The sequence below is a fragment of the Bombus affinis genome, chromosome 13 (assembly GCF_024516045.1).
Source record: "Bombus affinis isolate iyBomAffi1 chromosome 13, iyBomAffi1.2, whole genome shotgun sequence".
NCBI classification, from domain to species: domain Eukaryota; kingdom Metazoa; phylum Arthropoda; class Insecta; order Hymenoptera; family Apidae; genus Bombus; species Bombus affinis.
In genome coordinates this window covers 4,528,346-4,552,918 of record NC_066356.1, presented here as the reverse complement: position 1 = coordinate 4,552,918, position 24,573 = coordinate 4,528,346, and the positions used below count along the sequence as shown (strand labels likewise).

Here is a 24,573-nt window from a genome sequence, read left to right as displayed (position 1 = left end):
ATCTTCATATCTCCAGTACAATAAGAATATCTTCACTAGAAAAGATTTCTCAATATTGTGCAATATTTCAGAATAAATTTCTTTCTTTTATTATGTGGAATAATAAAAACATTTTAACCTGAAGATCCCTTTATATCATTTCAAACGATTCTGTCATCTTAATGTTTCCATTATCCGCGATAATTGGAATATGCCGACTGAGAGTTTCCTTACTATTGCACAATACCGCCAGTTAACCTAAAAATTCCGGTATCTCTTCCTTTGTCATCGCAGGGACTCAGCTGTTCCGAAAAGAAGATTTCTAGGTTGAAGTGGACCGTAAATAATAACGTTTCACAAGCGGGCACGATTCATGTCATGGTGTTAAAACGTATCGGGGCGTAACCAAATCCTCGAGAGCCAGTTTCGACGAGATTGCAGTGGTACCGTTTGGTTTTCATTGATTAAAAAAAATCTCATTGTTAATCCTGGTAACAAGATTGAAATCGATCGAAATAAAGTAAACATTCGAGTAACTCTATCCCGTGCATCTACTCGAAAAGAAGAAAATATCAATATGTATTTATCGGTAAATAAATTCACTTATTAAGTAATTCCATAAATATTTATATATTTAAGTTTAAAAGGTAGAAATTTTGAAAAATTGATAAATATTATATTATTATATTATATTCATCGATGAATAGTTTATTATTTGAAGTTGTTTGATTTCCCTCTTGAAAAATTCATATAATTATGGCGCAAAATATTTGGTCACTGCTTGGAAATTTTCTGTTTGTTTCTCTTTTTATAGAATTTTAGCGTAACGATCGAAGTAAATGCAAATTTATTCAATTATCAATTTATTCTTTCATTCTAATTTAGCAATTTATTGGTATCGATCATTTCTCTATCAATGCTATTCGTTATTTCTTTAAATTTGCTACCTGTGAGCCTCGTTATCGTTTGATTTTATCTCAGAGATTCAAAATGCAATATAAGAGACGAAATTGTTTACGGAATGAGCTTACTATAGCTTCGAGATTCCGCAATTTCTACATCAATTTGTACTTGTTTCCGTGCAGTAAATTTCCTCAAACTAGCATCGGATGGAACGATCGCAAATATTCGAGCTGAGATTTGTTTCGACGTATCACGATAAATATTATGAAATTAAACAGGAATTACATGACATCTCGTAAAACGCGTCCAACTCTCAAACAAATCCGCCTGAGTTTGTCCCAATGCATGAGACTGCAAACATTCTCATATTCGACTAATATTTGCCCGGGGCAAATATAAAACTCAGCATTTCCGATACGTCTTCTGTGTAACTAGAGTGGATAAGCAAGGTTGTGTATTTGGTGCATCGATTTATCGTACAACAGCAAAACGATAGAAAAATGTATCTTGTGCTATAAACTCATAGTTAGAAAATTTGAATGGATAGTTAGAAATTTGATTTAAAAATTCAGAGAAAAATCGTACGAGTACATTTTTTTCTAAAAACGATAGTATGTAACTGGATACATGTTAGATATTGATGGATATTTTAAAACTTTTATGAATATTATTATTGAAAGAGTTAACTATAAGTAATTAAAATAGGTTTAATTTTATACAGCGATTTCTCAAATTAAACTCTTGAATAATACTGGGACGGTGTGTGTACATTTAAGTTTTGTTTAGTTGAAATATGATTCCAAATGATACAGAGATACCAATGATTACATATGTGCACACTATTGTCGCTAGGTATTTCAAAATATTTATTAATATCTGTGTCATTTAATGGACACAGTATATGAATATTTAGGTTCCGTTTAATTCAAACATTACACCAAAAGATGCAATTCCCAATGCGTTGCAAAATATTTTTTGGTATTTTGTTAATATTTGTAAATTTTGTTCTGTCTTCCTTTCTTAAAAAATTCGTCCCTGGACAAGTTAAAGATTTCGTCACTTTTTCACCGAATCCATCAATTATTTATACTTCGAAACTCACAAAATTACTTCGCTTGCAACAAATTACTAATAAAACATCCCATATTTTACAAACACAGAATGATTACACATCATTATCTTTAAAGGCTCTCGATTAAGGTTATTCCAGAGGCTGACTTTAAAGAACCATTTCGCCGAAGATTCTCGTTCACGATATACAATTCGAAACGAGTTTAAGACATACGAGTAGAACGCCTACGTTTGCACTTGGATTACACGTATACACAGAGAAGGGAAACTCAACGACACAGCTTATTCACGAAATTTTCACCTTCCTGAAATACCACTGTGCCATTTGTAAAAACAAAGATAAGCAGAACATTTCTACGTCAAATATTTCACTTAACTTGAGAAGAGAAAAAAAACTTTTATCCTCGCAAATAGATTTACTTTCCCTGAAACATTCTTTAAGATAAATCCCTCTCACAAAAAATGATTCCAAAAATTCCTTCACATGCAAACACTCATCACTTTACCCTATTAAATTTACTGATGACACGAATATTCCAATGAAATTAACTTTAATTGCTACTGTTTGCTAATAGAAAACACATAAAAAGCTTTCTGCAATATTGACTGAGCTCAATCAAGCATAAACCACGTTTATCAATATTGCCAATAATGCGTTTTGCGCGTGAATAACGTTGAAAGTTCGATTCTCAAAAACTCGCTTCAAAAATTGTGTATTTTCTACTACCATCTATTATTTACTTCTAACAAAAGAGAGAAAAATGATGACACTGCTCGTAATTCTAATACGACAGCTTTTTATATGGAGCTTCAAATAGGGAGAGATTACATCTTAGGAAGGAGTATCTGATGTTTATATGAAAATTCCTAGGAAAAATCGAATACGATATCAATGAAATATGAAATCGTGTCAATAAATCTACTAAAATTAAACACGTCACATAAATCTTACGCGCAATGTTATGATCACCTATAATCCAGTTCGATACCAGTTACCGATTAACAGAGAGAGAGAGAGAGAGAGAGAGAGAACAAAAACAGAGAGGACACAAATCGAAACTTTATCAAAACTCTCACTCAATCACTTCAATTCGAGCAATATTTTATTACACGCCGATACACTCAACGTACGCGTGCTATGATCACCCATAATCCAATGACACCAATTGAAGATAGCCGAAAAAAAGAAGAAAAGAGCGAAGAAAGGAAATAAAATCAGAGAACGAAAATGTAAACTCTATGAAAGCTCTCACGCATCGTGAGAGATTCACTCGCTTGGGTTTGAGCAATATTTTATTATCCGGTAACGCGCGCAGCGTACGCGTAGGACGGTAATTTCAGGCGAAGAATTCGAGCAAACGAACCATGGAAAAATCCTGTCCGGGCAACGATACAACGCCGTTGCTCCGAGCCAAATTCCGTTAGGAAGATTAATTGGAATCCCCTCTATATGCCCCTCTCTTTCTCTCTGTTAAAATACGCGCTTTACATCACGCCACGGAGACCTTTTTCAAAGCTCTCGAACCTTCATCGCTTCCTATACGTATATGTATTATTTCTATTTTCGCAGAGCGTACATACATACCTTTTTCATACGAAAAACGATCGAATCGGGAAAAGTAAATCGATTCCACTAGCAAACAGCGTGCAGACACACCAATAAATCGTCCAACTCACTGATAAAAGAAAAAAAATCTTCGAGAAGATAACAAAATATATCGAAACAACAGATACACATTCGCACGCGTGTGAAACGTTTCGACGTGTGGAACACACGATAACGCGGTTCGAACACCGGTTCGTCGAGAACTGAGGATAGCGGAGGCGAGACTCGAACGGTGTCGGTCGACCTGGCTGGGCCCTGCGTCGGGCCTTCACGTGGTGGGGGGAAGTCCCCTCGTTTCACGAGCCCCCGAGCTACGACTCGATCGTGCCGGGGTTACCACCGCCTGCTGTCAGATAGTAAGCAACGACTTCGCCGCACCGAGCTATTATTACAGCCGTTATTATCGTTATTATTCGCCCCGGTTTTTATTCCAGTCGTGTACGAGAGAAGGGTATAGGGATTTCAATGAATGTATTTCGGTGAATGATACGAGTGCATATATTATCAGAAGATTACTATAGAGTAACTACGACTAATATGCAACACTTGATTTTAAAAGCTTGCCAAATAGAGAAACAGCCTTTTTTCCAGTGAAACTGACCTTAAAACACGACAAAAATAATAGATATTTGTGTGTTAGTAGTTAGCTATACAGAAGGTTTAAATGTCTTAAAGTCATGGTAGACAAATATAAAAAAGAATTAAATAAAGCGATGAACAGAAACACCTAGGAATATGTATATAGAAATATTTATTTAAATAAAAATGACAAATAGGGAAATATCTTCCATTTTTCTAACTGATATTATATTATGTTAAGTTTCTGTCTTTTGCATGCTGAACGCGCAAATAACGCACCTGACACACATTCTTCGTGATCCCAATGAAAACAGCAAATACATTGCACTCATTTCTCACAATTATTGTCTCTTTCGTAATTGCCGCCATAAAATAAGCGTAGTTCCGTATCATCAACATCAGTAACAGTATCACCGACATGTCCCATATTATGTTACTCAACATGTTACGTATTCGGTACATAGGTATTTTGTCAGAAAAATAATGATTATACTAAGATGAAATAAATGTAACGATAAATTTTCTTTTGGATATTCAAACACGAACATGTTTGATGATGAATCATATAAGAGTAATATTTTTTAACTTGTCCACTGGAAATTTTTATTATTTAACTCGCCTCTCAGAAACTTTTATACGCTTTCAAACACAATAATCGACTGCACTTGACGACAGATTTCCAAGTGAAGCTAAAATGTGAATACGCTTGTCTTCTGCTTTTAATGAAATATTAATTCAAATATATTCAAATATAAAAAATGATAGAACGAAGTATAATATGACTACAATACACATAAATAATCAATACCATGTCAATGAATGAACGGGTTGTCAAAAGGTTTTAGCGGCCTGATGGAGACATTAATGAATGCATTTGGTTTTAGAAAGATTTCAATGAATATTTGTTGAGGGTAGCATTTATGGTAATCGGGGAATTATTAGGGAATTGAAGTTAGGATTTATGGTAATTGGGAATTATTGTTGCAGCAGAAATGAAAGCCTGGGGATGATGAGGTGGTAGAAGTTGGGATTAATTGCATCGTGGGATTAATGTTAGGATGACAATAAAATATTGGGGATCAGCATCAAAGTAAAAGTGAAAGGATGATACACAGATTACTTAATATGCAAGTTGAGAATGTAACTTCACTGCGACTGTCACTCATATGGTACTGCATTTTCATTTTCCACTAAGAAGTACGAAGAAAAGACTTGGTAAATACAGAAAAAGTCTCTATTAACCCGCTATTTTCCTAAGAACGTACCAATTATCCAAAATCGTCGCTCTACATATAATGACTCTGGGAAGCACATATTTTCGCAGCTCCAAGTAACTTTTCCATCGTAACTAAAAAAATACACAACAAGAAACTATTCACATAGAACACAGTAGCTGCCGCGTTAACGACCGTACCAGCGAGCACAGTATTTGATTAACGACGTTGGCGTGCAATTAGGGAAGCTAGAAAGTATCTTTAATATAAAAGCCACGATGAATCCTCGCGGATTTTAATTAAACTGAGTCGTACTCGTTTCCCTCTTTGAGGCGCAGATGTTCCGGTTTTAAAAACCGACCGAAGGTGAATATCTCGTAACAAAACAGAAAAGTAGAGGAAAAGGAGAAGGGAAAAGTAAAGTATGTGCGTATCTATGTGTGAGCGAAAGAGAAAGAAATTGATAGAAAAGAGAAGAGGAGCGGAATAACATTGCAGAACACCAAACACCTGAGCCGAGACCGGTTCACGATATCCACTACCTGACGCCAAACAATACATTATTGTGGGTGCACACCCGTGTCAGCTTGCATTCACGAATGTACATACGGAACATTTCATTCGCGCCTCTGGTATACATTTTTTTTTTTTCTCTCTCTCTAGTGTTAATGTAACGACGATACCGCGGATCGAATGGCGGCCATTGTTTCCCCTGATCATTCTCTTCATACGACATGCATTATGTTTCTACGCGTTGCAACTTGCGTGTTATGCCATCGCGAGAATTCACGTACAAGTATGTAGGTACATATGTATACATACGATTCTTTTATTTCATTTTCCTTTGCTTCCTTCAATCTGCTAACTGGGTCATTCCTTGGCCGAGAACACTTTTAAACATTGGAGTCATGAAAGATGTATTCAGATAAAAAATTTGTAAAAACGTATTCACGTCGCGTAGGTCAATTCTAATTTTAGCGAGCGTATAAGCTTAACATTTTATAAAAACGTATTCATTTCGGATATGCTGGTTTTAATTTTAATAAATGCGGATATCATGTGGCGTGTTTTTAACGAAGGCGAACGATTTTGGAGAAAATAAATTATTTTATCGAAAATATAGATGTTACGTGCTTTTATGAGTTACCTTGTTTTTTTAATTACTAAATAGGTTAATCTGCTTAACTAGACTATTTTTTCTTCTAAAAGAGAGTTTGCTGTGATTTAGTACAATTCGTTCTACGTATATTATACTTTTGGATCTCGTATGTTGAAGGATGGGAGGAAAAACTGAATTTTTTTTTTCATTGAAATGAAACTTCGTGAATAGATCACACTCACCGTGTGCGTATTTAGAGCGTGCTGTCAGCTTCTTGGAACTTGAACTCTGTACATATAGCTTTCTTTAAAGAGATACTGTAAATACGTACCTGAAACAAAAAGAAAGAATGAAGTTAGCTTTGTGTTACTTTATTTTCAAACGTTTAGTAATCTGTTTATCCTAAATTGCTTGACACATACCATTTCAACGCGACACTTTTTTTTATCAGAGAACAAATATTTTCATCGAAATAAGAGTCGGAACTCGAGAAAAACGTAAAATATGAGGCATGATAAGATGAATAAAAAATAGCATCCGCTCATGTTTCACCGTTATCAAAAATTGATGCTGTTGTTTCTCTGTGGCATACTTCCCTCCCAATTTGTCAATTTTTCCCATTAATCTCTGTTTTGAGAAGAGACTTTTTTTTACAACGCTTGTGAAGAGAATTTCAAAGATTTGCTTACAAACTCGATAACTCGTATATGAGTTTCTCTGGAGCCAAACTTAATTTCATTATACAATTACACAATTAATCTTCTTCTTCTTTCTTGTTATTTATAGTCGCATCAACTATGAGGTTATTAGCGAGTACCACGCAATTAACATTCACCTCTCGAGACACAAATGAGTTACTTTCATAAATTCATTTATCTTAAGAGGATGACATAAATGATAGTAAATTTTGAAGTAAATTTAAAAAACGGCATTTCTAACATCATCACTTTCCTGCATCCTTTAATTTATATAGTTGAGCTTAATTTATAGCTCCTAAAAACAACTCATTACGACTCGTAAATCCAATAATGTTAATATAATATTAATATAGGAATAAAAAAAGGCCCTCTGATATTAATGTAAGGTTAAAAAATATTTGAAGAAAAACGTAAGGTCACTTGAAAATATAACAATTCGTAGCAAACAGATTGGTAGGCATCAAACGTTCCATGGTGCAACTAATTCCTTCGTCAATACGATTTGCGTTATCAGTACCGCAAGACCCTCCGCTAATTCTCAAGCTGCTCGAGCCCTCTCGACCTCCATGGCCTTCTCTCCAACCCTTATCTCGAGTGCAAAGTAGCAAGGAGGCGCGATGCCAGCTCGGAGCCAATGCTTTTCCAATAAGCTGCTGAAATTCTGTACGAAAGAGAGCTTCAAAAACGGAGAATTCGCCAAGAGAAGGATCGGACCAAGACTTTAACGGGTGGTAGGAGAAAAAAAAAATAGAAGAGAAAGAAAAGGGTGGCTCGGACTTGAATAATGCACTGCGCGTATATCCTTCGCCCGACTGTTCGTGTCTTTGGACTTTCGACAACAGCGGGAATCAGCTTTCGCGAATTTCTTATCCCCTTTGTGTCTGCTCTAACTCCCGTGGCTGTCGACTGCTGTCAGACGATCGATCCGCCATGGTCTTTAATGAAATTTCTTGCGTGTTGTACCTGCATTTCTTTTTATTATTTGCGTACATACTGTATAAATGTATTTCTACTTTTTGTTTAGCTTCGGTATAACGCTATAAATGTGTTGGAATCAGACTGTGAATTTTTGTGCACGATGTAGTTTCATGAATATAAATATGCAGTCAGCGTAAAAAATATTCGTATAGTAATTAATTTCCATTTTGTTAACAACATTTTAACAAATAAAAATGCATTGTATGCAAAAAAGATGCAGAATAATTTTCATAAAAAAGAAAGATGAGCTACATGTATCCTTTGCGAAAGTATTAACAAATATCTAAAAAATGACAAACATATATACGTAATACGTATTCACACAATTACAATTTAATAAAGAAAGCTAATAAGACCTATCTAATATCTTATTTTAATTTTATTTTGATTTTATTATCGCTTGAAGCCGTCGTGGCATGGAATTTATCAACTTGATGAATATTCTACTTGCGATATTTGTCCATTCTTTTAAAAGAGCGCTCTTTAAATCATTGTTTGATGAAATATGGTGACTCCGTTTATTTTGTTTCGGATTGGTGCTCCCATATATTTTCAATAATGTTTATATCTGGAGACTGTGGAAGTGTTCTTAAGTGTTTCCGAACATTTTACAGGATCCACGGTCGCGTATTAATAGCATAATGCTTTCGATCGTTATCTTACATCAGCATGAAATTGTCTTTCAAACCATTTTTTTCTGCTCTTTGATACAGATTATTTTTTAAAATATTTATGTACATTTTATTTCATGAAGCAATAGCTGTAGAATATATTTTATGCAATATATTATTACATCTATAATTTTACCACGTGCTAGATATTCATTAATATTTTCACAACAAAAACAGGTATCGCATAGATATCGCACTTTGCTTGAAAATTATTCTGGAGATTTGTTAGAATGTGTATATATCTTTCATCTGTTAAAACTTTGTTATTGAACGTTATTCCACAGTAATTTTGTTAAAGTACTGTACGCATATTTTTTATACTGATTGTATAGATGGACAAAAGACAATGTACAGTATAAGAAGTATAAAAATACACTATGATTTAAAAAATTGTCTTCATAGTTAATGAAATTAATAAATAAACATGATACATGCCATATGTAGATTAGATGAATGCTACCAATATGGTAAAATATATCTGGTACGAAAGTTGCTAAAATTCATATGTCATTTTGAAACTTCATAACTTTAAGAACAATTTAACACCAAGTAGTCCTTCTGAATGCTTCATCTCGCGTTAATCGGAATAAATGATTCAGAAATGATAAAGTTAACAAATTAAAAGGATAATAATATAGGAATGTCTGTTCTGACATTTATCGAGGAATTTTCGTGCATCTTTAACCAGTAATAGCGGGCCGACACGAAACAAAAGGCAATAAAGTTTATGAGAAACATTTAGTGGGACAGTAAATATCGGCATAGGAGAAGAGAACACGGTATCGATGGCTTTGTAAATTTAAGTGCTTTCGTATTTATGTACCTACAAATTATACAGAACACTGTGAAATGTTCGAAACCACCCATACATAAATCGATATGCTCGTTCTCCCGAGAGAAGCTGTAAATTCAAAATACATTATCTACTGATCTTACCACTAGAATCATAGTTAACCCATCTCATTATGCTAATAGAACATTAATTTCACTGAAATTCAGTTTTCTAGGATATTCGGAGGATGTATATTGCTTAAATAAAAAAAATTGCTACTAAAGGTCTTTTCCTAACCATACCTAATCATAAATCCTATTTTCCTAATCTTGCTCTCGTTTCAATAAACAAAAAGGGCTTTGAATATTTTGAGGGAAATCTTTGGTATAAGATCAAAACGAATACATTGATTATTTTCCGAAAAAAAAAAACTGGGAGGACAGACGCGTCTGCTTATGGATTATAAGTAGTTTAGTTTAATGACATCCAGAGAAAAACTAAATTTGAAAAGTAAATCCAAGGCTGAAAAAACTAGCTTACCGAAACCGAAACAGGAACTTCCAAGATTCTTTTCTCCAAAAAGGAGAAATCAGGAATCGATATGAGACACTAAAACGGTACTTCTGAATTTAGAAACTAAGTAACCTCAACCGAACACAGCGATGAATTTTCATTTATCAGCTGTAAAATAGAAGCTTTTAAGACTCTACTCCAAAAAGGAAAAGACCAGGAATCGATAAACCGATATACCGTACATAGGAATGTATATCCTAAAAAGCCATCAATATTTTAAAATGATATTTTAAAATTTCAGAATTATATTATTAATTATAATTTATTGACACTAAAACAGAAGCTTCCAAGATCCTGGCATGCCTCTTTCTCCAAGATGAAGGAAACTAGGAATCGATGCGTATCCTTAAAGGCTATCAGTACCGTGGAACGTGGCTGCCTCCCTCTCTGTTTCTCTTTAAACTAGGAGGAGACTACGATCTCCAGATGGGCTTGTTAAGCGTTGCCCACAGAAAACAAGCCCAGGACCCTTCGCCTCCCGTAGCAAATGGTACAAGGCTTCGAGGAGCAGCTGTCGTTTCACAGTAAAAACCAGGAGGCAGCCAAGACGAGAAAGTCCGTGTGCTCGCGAGCATCTGCATAGTCCCGAGATACAGCTTGTATCCGGAGGACGATATGCACGCGTCGTATTGCCATGATGGTAGGTATATGAAAGCAACTTTGCCACCTATGAATAACATCAAGGTGTACTACGAGGCCTGACACGTTTCACGCACTTGCGAACCACCCACGCTCGATTTCCTCGTCACCACCAGAGATAACAGTCTGTAGTCTGTATGCATGGAACGTCTTAGAAATACTGGTTGGTTGATCGTGAATCGTGCCTAAGTACGAGGAAATGTATTATGGAGAGTTTCCAAATCGGTGCTATATGTACGTACAGTAAGATGGAATGAAATATGGGGACAACATTTTGCTGCATTACTCGTGATACTTTGTTCTAACAGCGAACAAAGGTGATATTTTATATTGATGATATTTAACCTGTTAAAATCGAAATTTGATCAATAAATTTGACGAGCTGCAGCAATTAATATTTGAATATACTATAACAAAAATCTATTAGTAATATTAATACTACCGTTCAAATTTGTACTCAAATGTACAAAAATTATATGTTATACTGTTCATTTTTTACTACAGACATAATGTACTGATAAAAGTCCGATGTAACAAATCTGAACAGCGATACACGTACGTACACTTTGTATTGATATCTGTTAGACCAACTGTCATGTCATTGTACGTATACATTCGAGTTATTTCTTCGCGTAAGTTTCTTTTGTTTTAGTATCAGTTTAGAAACACTCTGTATATTAAGTGGAAGTTAAATAAATGGTTTCTCCTCCGCACGCGGTAATGTGCAATAATTCTAAATTGAAACCAAGCAACACATCAAACGGAAAAGAAATCCTCGTTGACGATCGAAAGAAAGTTTCGTGAAGAAAGTGCATACCTACGCATAATCTAAAAAGCAACATTTTCACCATGATTAAGACACTTTGGAAAGCGAAAGACAAGTAAACGAAAGTCTCCGCGGATCCTACACGTAAATGGAAATCGTTAGAGAAGTAAAAAAAAAAGAAATTTCTCTTTCCCGGTAATTGGCTATTTGTCCAGAAGATTGTCCCATATTGCGAACAAAACACCGAGAAATAAGAAACGTTCGATTCCTATTTCGTTAAATCCTCCTAGAACGGATTAAACGAAGAACCATGAGATTCAATTTGAAACGAGGGAAAAAAAAGCGGTGCTGGTTTCCCGTGGGAAACAAACGGAAAAGTAAAAATATCCTAGCACGGTCGAAAGTAACTTCGCGTGTCGTTAATTCACATTGCGCTCATTTCGGGGATTAACTAGTTCGATAAATTCCAGGACGGAGCTATGGCAAATGGATTAATACCGATACGTTTCACATGGGGAATCTCGTGGAAATGGTTGTTCGTATAGAAGTGAGCCATTGAGGGGAGGGGAGGGGAGAGATTGGTTATTTATGAACTCGGAAACGCCTAAAATCTGAAAGGTCCAGGTGAACCTACGAGGCACCACCTGCTGCCTTCAGGGCCACCATGATCCCGATACGTAAGCCACGTGGGTCTCTCTTGTCCAAGATTCGTGAAAAACTGCCCTGAACCCTCGTTTCGGGCGTCGAACACCTGCACGTCGAAAATTACTTGGCAAATATCGCAACTGTCCTCGAAAGGGAACGTTTCGTTCCTTGTGAGGGATACCTTCTATAAGAATTTTATCTTTTATGAGGAAATATGCGATCAATCATTCTATGGTTCGGTACCTGAACGATTCTACCGTGGATTGTATGATCGCTGATTATATTGAATTAGTGGAAATGTCAAGTTCTTCAGAAAGTTTTCAGGATTTTTGTCGTTGATTGTTATAATTTTTTAGTCGACTTTAGTGCTATATAGATTTTTATATATTTAAGGTGTAATATCAACCGATATATAAAATATATATCGCATGTTATATATCATATATGTATAAGAAATTGATACATGCGATTTCTCCTTTCTACGCCTAAGTGATATCTAAAACATTTTTCTTCTGGGTACCTCTATTTGAAATTTAAATTTTCTGTAAAATTAACGTGTTATAGCGAACATTATGGAAATTATTTTCAATTAAAATGTTCAACTTCGAAGAAGTTGTAATGGCATTACCGATTCGGAATTTTTTCAATAAGGATTACAGTCTTTATAAGAGCATACTTTCTATAGAGAAGTATTTTATTTGCATTTTGTACTTTTCTCATATTCTGTAAAGATAATGCGTTCCGCAGGAAGAAGATAGGATAAAGGACATAAGGCAGAATCAAGTGGATCTGCGATTGTTCTCGATTTCTATAAGAATCGTAAATAATTACTCGAGAAAAAATAATAAAAAAAGAAAGATACAATAAAACGAAATAAAACTTTTTAATTGTGCAAAAGCTCAGATTGCCGAGACTGAACAGCTTCGAATGCTTCGACGGCTTAACGACAAATTTAATCGTTCGATAGTGAATTAATTTATCGCGAGACAGAAACAAAATAAAGCCCTTGCAGCGAGCTAAGCTCGATCGTAATGAAGATATCGATCGTTCGGTGATCGTCTTTTCTCTCTTATCGTCAATTCGAATCCCTGCGCTTTAATTGTCTATGCGCGATTTATTCCTGCAATTACGAGCTTCTGTTCCTGCGAAAATATCGATGCAGTAAACACCTTTCAGATCATATCCTTGATTTCCACTCTGAGAAGACTATTGTTCTACTGTAATTTAAGTTACTAGATATTATAGAGATAACATTTTAGATATTGCATGATTGCAACGGTGTTATATCATACTACATCCTACATATTATTTTGTTCAATTTTTCTCAGTTCTAGTCTATAAACCATATTTTAAGTTTTTAGAAACATAGCAACATACAGTGGTTATAAAAATTACTTTAGTTTTCTTTATTCAGGTTCTACATTTCGCTTGTATGGCATGAAATTTTTGTAGTCATACGAGATTTAATATATCTGAATAATTTCAATTAATTAGTACGTAAATGTTACGATAAATACTACAAAGCGATGTAACGATAGCTTTTTGAAACCACTGTAGATTGAGTTAACAATCAGAAAAATCTAAAAATTCGTTCAAATAATGCATTTTCAAATTTTGAAACGAGTTTATATCGAACATAAATCAATTACGTTAAAATGTCAAATGCTCCTCGAACTGTAAAGGGGCAATAGTAACCGATTCGTTTCCAAAGGAAGAAATTCCAAGCTCATTTACAAAACCCCATCAATCGTGGAATAATTAAAACTACTCAACAGTCGATGCCAATTAGATCGTCCATCGATCACCGATTAATTCGAAGCGAAAGCAATAAACGTACGACATTTGTACAACAACGAAAGCATTTGAGTTCGTACGTTCGTCACGTTTATTACTTTTCTCGTCAGACGCAATATCCTCTGTTCTATCACTTTGCGTAACTCCAGCGAGACGCTGGCGAAAGCCTGACGTAACTCTTGAACAAAATGAAACGAAGGAAAAGCAGCCCCAGGAAGAAAGGAAAATGGAAGAGAAAGAGAGAAAACACCGGGGAATCCACCGGATATCGTATTTTCTCGCAATGCATTACACCAGACACCGACTCTCCTCTACTTTCTCTCCTTTCTCTCTGGTCCCTCTCTGTTTCACCAGGATAGCCGCCCTTTCGTTTGGTCCTATACCTTTGGAGTAGAAACGAGGTTAGGGGAGAATGACTAAGTGCGCCGAGGGTGGGTCATGCGAGGGGTGAGATCAGTGCTTTCCTGAAATTTCCCTAAGACTCGTTTAACCTCCTTCTAAGGCGGTCTCCGAACGACGAGTTTTCTGAATAAAAAAAGGAAAGACAGAAATTTGCCCCAGAAAGAAAGAGTGACGATTCTAGGGGTGTATCAGGTTTCTAGAATTTCTTTTGGGGGAAAAATAAAAACTTCGCTCGAGCATTCGGTGAAGAGGATTTTACGTCTTATTTTGGGAAACATGATATGCTAATTCTATACAGACACCATATCCTGAAATCTTTTCTGAATTTCGATACGTTTCAAGCAATCCAACGGAGATATCAGCTTTTATCAAAACGATCGCCCTGAATTTATCGTGCGTTAAAAGAGCGTTGACGATTGATTTGTGAATTACGAGCAGGCAGAATCGTTTTTCGCGATTTTTTTCGTCTCATTTCCAATCGTGCTGCAATCACCATCGAATTTCCGGCGGAGCCAGTTTACTTTTCCGACTTGACATTCGTTTCGTTCGTGTTTTCGAGTCACCCTATATTCGATGGCGAGGGTGGTTGGAAAATCGAGGGTGGAACAGGGTGACTAACTGCACGAGCATGAGGAGGGTGGCTAAGAGTACTTGCTGCGAATACCAAGTATCTCTAATACAGGGTGTCCCCACGAAATATTTGCGGCATACAGCTCCACTATTGGCCAAACCTTCCCCTTTTCGCTTATGTTTTTAATGAGCCTGTGTTTCGGCTTTCCTTACAACCTCGATGAAATGAACTGTCATATAAATTATACTTGACACAGTCAACATTTCTGGAAATTCGTCTTCAAATTTATAGAGCCTAATTTCTAGACATAACATTGCTTTATTGCAATAAGAGATAAACTGTGATCTCCTTTTTTCATTTAGTCGAGCCTCTGTAATAGCAAATGACTTGATAATTACTGAGTAGTCTGTATTTTTCATGTTATTTTAACATTACTTTCTCATCGGGCAACTCATTAATAATAGTCATTAGAATCTGTTTCTAATATCAGATTAATAAACTGTAATCAATCATAATTTCCGATCTTATGAACAGAGAAAAATCAGGTTATGGAAAATTAATATATATTAATTTTTGTATTAGTTAATGTTATTCAACTTTCGAATACTTTCCAATTGTAAGAAAATTACTTCTCACAAGGAAATAAAATTCTCTTATAAATAGTTAATCATAGACACAGTAGTAACGTTGAAATGTTAAAAAGGCAACAATACATTTATTTCTTGTTTAAGAATCTAGATCCGACAATATGGTTGTCAGACACGATCCGTCAGGGACGTATGTATCAGAGGCGTTGAATGGAGCCATGCAACACTCAACACGTGACAAACACACGACCCTTACACCACCATTCTTTCCCTCTATCGATGATTCTCTACTCGTTCGTCCCTTTGCTTAGGAACTTATCAGTTTCCTCTCAAGTTCCGGGGATCTTTCTGTTATTCTATTAGCGTTATAAAGCTATGTTTGCGTTAACATGGACGATGCGATGCTTTAATAACGCTAATGAAAGTATGTGACACGTCATAAGCTGCGTGTCGAGACTATCTCTCAAAATTCCTTTTGTTAACATTTCGTTTTACACAGCTAATGAAAAACGGTGAAACATAATATCTTCATTCGAGAAACTATTGCTTTATTGAAAGATCGATCGATTTTCAATCGGAAGAATTGAAGCTGAAGGTCGAATCGACAATAATATTCTTTGTCAAGTCGCAATCTATTTTTGTTGAATCGAATAAATACAATTTATGTCACGAGTATGGCATGATATTTAAATAGCCGAAGGTTTGATAATCGGAACGTTAAATATCATAATATTTGTAATATTATGTTTTTCAATTTAGTAAAAGATTCGATAATTTTCAATTTCCGAGTAAATTTAATATCAACGAAAGGAAGAGAAATTACCAATCAACACAACGAATAATTCATAATTCCACATTATGGAATATATTCGATTAACGTGTTAATGTGTTCCTCTCTCATTAAAAAGTAATAAAGGTATTTAGAGTTGTCGGCTATCAATTAATATCCAGGAAGATTCATCATCTGCCACGCGTCATTTGCATTCGTTCTTTGTGAATAAACGCGTAATATAAACGAGCAAAATTGATTTATTAGATAGAACTGATGAACGAAATTCATTCTTCGCATTACTTTGCAGAAACTAGTCCACGTGTCGTTAACAATGAGACGAGAGGGACAATTTCGTGACTCACCCTATCCTCCCCCTTTTTCCCATAGAAATGTGACTTTCGAAAACACTGGCAGTGTCAAAGTTATTAGATGTACCAATACAAATGTATACACACGGTAACGAATTAAAATTTGAATTCATATTCCAAATCATACTATAGGTATACCGAATGGCTCTGGCTCATTTTATTATTAATCCTCTACATGTATCATATGCATGTATTGTATATCGAAAATATTTTCAAAGATTCATTAATATCTTGCTTTACAATTTTCCTAATATATATAATTTATGTAAGTTGATTGTTGATTTTTGATTAAATATTAATCATGCACTTTGACACCATATGCCGGCATTTAGCAGACAAGTTACATATTTTTAGGTTTATTTCCGTCTAATTTTATTTTATTTTTCTATTGTTTTATTATTTCATTTATTATTTATAAACCATTTTTACACTACGTAGCCCTTTATTTTTCGCATTACGATTATCCATAAAGAACTTTTTGCACAATAAACAAAAGAAATAATACATCGATGCGCTCAATATTTAATACATCTTGCCCTTTAATAATATTTCTTCCGATTTTTAGTTATGTACATATGTTTATGTTATTACACCAAGTATTTTTGCTCTTTGATTTTTTGTTCGTAATAGAACGTTGTCAATTGTTCGATACGTGACACGTCGCTTGCTTTCGAAACACCCTATAGACCAAGCTACCCCACCGCCAGATATTGATTTAGTATTACGAGAGAGAGAAAGAGAGTCCTCCAGTGTACAACAGAGCCATTCTGTCGGTTCCGTTTCTCCCATTCAACCGTGCGCGTTCTCTGCTTTTTCGAAAACGAATTCGACAGAACGTGAACCGATCACAATGCCACGTGTTTGTAGGCTTACTTCCGGGTAACCACTTTCCTCTGCTCTACTCTCTTTATCTCTTTCACCTTCTCTATCCACCGTGCATACGATTTGTCTGCGTTTACTTTGTCCCCGGTTTTCACTTTACCTCCATCTTCGCTTAATATTCCTCTAGAATCTCTAATGGTAACGTTTCGAACGATTTCTGTTTAGTCTCCCTAAAAGGTTTCAAACCCTTAGAAATATTACCACGTCGTTGCATACACGAACAATTTTTAATGAAATATTTATTTTAACTCTCGATTGTTAAGGGAATGGATTTACTATTTTTTACCTTAGTGGAATTTTTATGAGAACTGTTACCATATCAAAAAGTGGATTTTTCAAATACCGAAATGTGTAATTAGACTTTTATAAAATTTTTGTAAATAATTGTAAGTAATTTTTGTAAAATCTGTGATTGCCATCTCTTTGGCGAAAATTGAAATAAATTTTGTTTACAAAAGTCCTCGAATAAAATTGTGGCGTCTATAATGCTAGGCTATATTGTAAAAATTGGGCAATTTTATTACCAATTTATTAGTTCATTGCTATTGTTTAAAAAATTTCATAGACAATATTTTGTTATTTATTTATCTAAAATTAAATTCTCTCTGTATTTTACAGCCACACACACAACTGGAGGCTCTCAATATACTGCAAATTTAATTCGATTCTAGTATAAAACCGTGAGCTTTGCCAAATGGAATAAATTTTAGTGCAATCTAGCAGAATCACAATAAAGTTTCAATAAGCATATCCCTCGATTACTAGATAAATTGCAAAAAATTGACTAGCACCACATCTTCGTCTACCATAGAACTACGATAACACTATAGTCTCTTGGAGGAAGAGATCCTCAATGCACCGTAAAATTTAATTCAATTTCTATTCGGCTACACAGCAGAATCAGGGTTATACGTGTAATCCAAAGGAAGAACGTGGCAATAACGATAAAAATAATCGACAATGTGCGGCCAACGCGAAGCTTGCTGGCAATGGTCACGTATCTGTTCGGTCACGAAAACGACAGCTCGCACCATATCGTGAACGGATTCCACCTTTTTCAAACGATGGACTTTTACCACGAAGCAACGAAAAGCAAACCAAGAAGAGAGTTCACGGCGGAAACCGTGGAAAAGATAACTTTCCCAATCATGCTGCAGATTCAATTTATCAAAGAACCATCAAGATCAATTTTTCATTCAATTACGCTTAAGATTTTAATGACATTCTCTGTTCTTTATAATGTAACGCATTTACTTTCTCAAATATCTGTCACATTAATAGGTAGAAAGAAAAATCAGAAAGCGAAGAGACCTTTTAATTTCCTAATTAACCAAATGAAAGAGCTAATTATACTGCCATTAATTAGAGCCTCCAAAAAACAGCTGTTGCTTGCTCGAAGATTTTCCGCATTTTTTTATTTAACCTACGTTCTTTATAATTTACTATTTGGCCCAAAAGACTGCTTCCCTGTTTTCATTGTTACTTTAACACTAATTTACTGCTAAAAACATACAATTTGTGCCAAAGAAACCAAAATAAGGAGTATATGAAAATGTACGTAACGCAAGAAGGGGAAAAACTTTTACAACATTGAAATTCCTAAAAATTCACCCTTTTAAAGAAAAATTATAAATTAATTATTTCAACAATTCTGTTAATCTCCATTGTGAGGGTTGCGGAACAAAAGAAAACCGAATATTGAAAGAATAGTAGATATTTCAAAAAAAGAATTATATTTCAAAGAATCGATTTTATTTTCTCGTCTGCATACCTCGGACTAAATGCAGGGATGTTTGTCGTGAAAGAACAACGTTTCGTCTTTTTCTGAATCGGTCGTGGAATATCAGGATAATCCACGTAGCAGAAAGGCATGCGAAATTGGAAAGATTCTCTCCGTTTTTTCTCGGTTACATTCCGTGTGTGCAGGACACGGGGAATTTGAGGATTTTCAATCCTCTTCGGGATGCACGGTTTCACCTGACGAAGCGGAACGATTACCCTTACTCCAGAGAAAATGTATGTCGAGGGAAAGGAGAGGAGAGTCAAACTTATCCTTGTATCCGAATCAGTGGCAGAACAATTTTCTCTGCAACTAACTTTCTTCTGACATTTTTAATTCTTTTTTTTGTTCTTTTTTTAGGATAAGTGTACCTAGTTAAAACATTGAATAAAAAAGTATTGTACGAAAGTGCAACAATTTTAATATAATAATTTCTTTCCAACTGAATCTTTTCTTACTACCTTAAATAGAACGAATATTAAAATATTGTAAATCACGTATTTAAATATATTATGCCGTCGGCTTTTTCACGAAACTTCATGAATTTGTTATCTATAGTTGAAAGACTGTTTAAAATAATTATATATATTATAATAATGCATATATTATAATAGTTGTATTAAAATAATATATTAAAAAAGATATAATAAAAAACCCTTTAGCCACTAAATGACATCAAAGTCAAAAAATCAACAAAATTATCAATATTTTCGATGGTCACAAAGATAATTAATAATTGAATATTAAAAGCCCGGAATTATTCGTCTTCGTGAATTTTCATTGATATCTGTAAAAATGTGATCATTAAACGGTTACGCGATGTTACTTATTTTCTATCACGAAATCACTTAAAATTTTAATCGCGATATTGGACCAGGACACTGAAGTGAAACGTCGGAACGACGTTCTGTCACGGCGAGATGCTATTTCAGAAACCCAATTTGTATTCGAGGCCGTATTTTGCCGGTTTATCGCAAAAATATCTCGTTTTCTGTTTGGTTTTTCAACGCGGAGAGCTTTACGACATGGATTTCCGCGCACGGACGCATTTTCATTTCAGCTAGTAATAGTGTCCGCGAATTTCATCATACCACTGTTTACTCAACACTGTTATTTCCCTGGGCGATCTTTGCCTCGTATCCGATGATTCTCATCGACTAGAAAAAAAAAATAGATCTATGACTTCGTAAATGTAGTTTTTCATTTTTATTTTCTATCAGGAAAAGCAATTAAATTGTTTTCAGATATATAGCTATATGTATAGTGTCTGACATTCGGTAAATCTGAATTTTTGAAATTTAAAATTCTCATGGCTGCAAAGCGCATTGTTTTGAGAACAAGGAGATTTAATATTTAGATGTGAAAGCTGGTATGAAATTAATCGCAGGCGTTGTTTTTGGACCATTTAGAGCTGCTAATAATTTTAAGAGCTCGTACCAATTTAATTTTCGTTGCCATTAAAAGCTTTCCGTAGTTAATTTAAGAGATGAGTATGAAAAAAATCTGAATTTATATGTGTCTAAAAAGATATTAACATTTCATAGTATTAATACTAATATAGAAAATTTTGGGATCCTGACATTATAAATATTGAATAAAATCAAATAAAATATGTATTTGTTTTCGTGCACATTTTATCAGGGAAAGTAATTGGACTGTTTGTTCAACACGAAAGAAGAGTTATATTCGAAATATCTGATTTTCGCAGTACGAACTATTCCAAGAAAAAAGACATAAAAAATTGAAGTTTATATATTTAGAAGCTATTTTAAAATTAGTATCAGTTACTGTCTTCGTTCAAAGCTAGTTAACAATTTTGAAAGCCCTTACTAATTCAATTCCCATAGCTACCATATAATAATTTCAAACAAATCCGAAGAAATCTAAATTTGTATCCAAAGGTTGTTAATATGTTAAACAAATCACAGTGACAGGATTTAAAACGTCATTAGACAATAAAATCCAGAAACAAGGTACAAACAAATATCCAGATTTATTTCTCCGCTTTTCTATCGTATTTCCCGAAATACAGAAAGTACATTTTCACAGAAGCGTCATATGGAACTAATTTAGATGTAAAGGAAGAGATGGTGTTGCATAGGCAAGTCAATTTCCTTGCTGCAACCTCACGCAAAGAAGAATGAGGAAGAAAAGGAAAAGGACGAAGAAAATAGGAGAAAGAGAAGAAAATACGTAACGGATTCGCATAAGGATGAAAATCCTCGTGAATTTACGAGCTCTGTGGAACAACGGAATTTACAGTCGTGAAGTGGAAGAAGACGAAACGATTCGAATAGCAATCGCGTTTATTCTTTGAGAAGAAAGAACAGGAACAGATGGGGAAAGGAAGGTAATCCTTGGATAATCCTAATCGACGGATTACCACCTCTCCGGCGCGAATCCTTCATTCAACTTTCCATAACGTTTTAATGACAGTCTGCTTCGATCGTTTATGTTTCTTTAAATATTTTCCAAAGTGCATTTAATTAATCGATTCTCCAGACGTTCCAAATTTTTATTCCCTTTCCCCTTTCTGCAAATTTCAATCTTACTATCTGAAGTTTAATTCTAATGTTTAAATGGTAATATTCTCTCGTGATTTGGTAATCGTAGGAAATTGAGAATTAAACTATCGATTCGGATGAAAGACGACGCAATTGGATTAAAATTCGAAGAAAACCTTGACTTCGTGCTTAGAATCCACGTATTTACATTGAACTCATTTATTCATAAATACATAGAATATATAGAATATGATTCTCAATAATGTAATATATATATTCTATATCGTGTATATAATAAATATATATAATAAAATTATGTACAGAGTACATATTCGTACTTTATAAGACTTTGAATATAGTTCTTAATTATTATTATAAAATTCTCTAATGTAAGATTACGAGGGCCGGCTGATAAGTAATGCGCATATCTCGAGAATGAGAAGAGTTAAACATTTCTGCGTGAGAAGTCGTTTTATAGCTACATCCCTTCTTTATAAACATACCAAGTTTTAATACATTTGGTTGACGCAATCACGAACAGTGTCGTTTAAAGCGAGTTTGAATATGAATGCGACGTCAACGAGGTTCAAACAACAGTGATCGGGTTTTTAACCCTGGAAAACATTATGCCTATGGAAATTCATCGCCATTTACTGGTAATGTATGCCATGACATTAAGAAGCATTTGCGGAGACGTGAATGTCGGGTTTAGAATTCAACCGAGACGATAATGTTACAGCATGATAACATTCGGCCACGCACCGCATGCACGGCACATGATGTTGTTGCAAGTTTGAAATTTGAAATTGTTTCGAGACCGCCTTAAATAGTCCAGATCTGACTCCATCCTATTTCTTGCCAGGATTGAGGAGAACCTTGAAGGCTATTCATTTCAAGTCAGACGATGAAGTGAAGACAACAATGAAATCCTCCATCGAAAGTAAATGGGGAGAATTCTTCATTTGCAGAATAAAAAAACTCGATACGCGTCGGCGAAACTGTATTTAACTTTCTGTTAACGGCGATTATATTAAAAAATACTTATATTAAATACGATATTCTTCACCTAATGAATTAGACTTTTATTTTCTTTACGTTTCATTTCGATAATTGCTCTCGTTTTCAAAATACATGCAGGCAAACACTGTGCATATTTTATAAGACAAGAAAATCCAAAGAATTACGCTTTTATCTTCGTTCACTATCTTCGACTTCGCCTGTTTTATCTCTTCAGATTACTTGTCTCCCCAAATTATGCGATTCTACGTTTATCACGTGCCCAATGTACTTTCAGTATCAGATTAGATACTCGTCAGGGCGCATTTAAGGAACCCTCTTTTAATCGCTCACGGTGAGAAAACAGGCGAGGCTTCAACCAAGTGGAAATCCAATAAGAGATCCTGCGACAGCAATAAATGCTAGCAATATAGTTCCTTGCTAAGATATCTCATCCAAAAAAAATTATAGCAACCACCTAGAATATTCAATATTCTTTCTCATGATTAAAGTATTATAAAAATTTAAGGAATGAATATTCAGTAAGTCTGTACGTAATTATCTTACGATTATTTAAAATTCCATTCATACCGAACTAATATCGAATTACGAAGACTTAATATCAATCGATACGGTCAAAAAATTTTGTATGGACAGTATTTGGACAATTATTATAAACACTTATCGAGTAGGAAATCCTGCTTGTGAAAAACTGATTTTGAAATCGCAAAAATTCACGAATCCCATGAGAATAAAAATGGAATCCAATTTCCAATATTCGTTATCAATGGCCTCATATCAGTCTTTTCAATAAATACGTGTATAAACATGAAACTCATACATAATTCTCTACACACCTACGCTCATCGATATCTACAAGAAACTAATTCAGAAATACCAAAACTTCGAAAGCAGAAAAAATTCTTGAAAATAAGGAAGACATTCTGCTTATGATTGACATCTATATCGTAAGGGAGACCATAGAGTCCACAATAAACATATACAGAGACATGAAACTTCTAATACACCCATCAATCGATATACGAGCAAATACATCAATGCATCGCGTTATAGGTTAAGTCAGCGAGCTTTATTATTCGAAACTAATCGCGTACACGATTGCTCGTCACGAAGGTAATCGACGTCGCGTCGTCTAGTTGAACCAGTTCCGCCAGTATGTCGGTGGATCGAAGGAAAAGCTAAGTGTTTAGCCGGAGATAAAACGAATCCGCCGTGGTGATCGAACTGTAGTCCGGTTTCGATCGATAGCTTCTGAGAGTAAAATCGGAACGACGGATAACGGACGTTCGGCCTGATTTCACCGCAGACAGGGAATAACGGATGTACTGTCGCTAATAAATCGTTTTCTCGTCTTCGACGCTTCTCACGTTGCCAACTACCCCTCCATGTACATACGAGCCGTTTATTTGTCAAATCGATCGAGTCCACAAAAGAAAAAGGAGGGAACATCGGCGATATTATTATACGATAAGCATCAATCAAATAACACTAAAATTTCAAAAAGTATAGTTGACCACTTTGGTCTGTGAACGACGCGTATAAAGGAAAATTCTCCAAGTCGGTTCCGCAATGTTTCAGCAAAAATGATGCGTCTCAATTTCATATATTTTACGCTCAGAGCATAGTGCATCGTAACATGGAATTTTTGCAAAATATAGGTGGCCAATATTAAGCTGACTGTATTTCAAAGTCCCGCCATTCTG

General features: G+C 34.9%; 1 protein-coding gene across 20 annotated transcripts in view; it reads right to left on the bottom strand.

Moving 5' to 3' along the window:
- Window positions 1-24,573, bottom strand: part of LOC126923312 (kazrin) — a 138,851-nt gene that overhangs the window by 81,652 nt on the left and 32,626 nt on the right. The window contains exon 3 of one of the 20 annotated variants that reach the window (XM_050736644.1): window positions 6,694-6,782. The exons of 18 other annotated variants lie outside the window; for them this stretch is intronic. The gene's annotated coding sequence lies outside the window, so the exon portion shown is untranslated. Of the gene's footprint in view, window positions 1-3,538; window positions 3,774-6,693; window positions 6,783-24,573 lie in introns of those variants that run through there. One more of the 20 variants, XM_050736641.1, reaches the window with a different exon arrangement.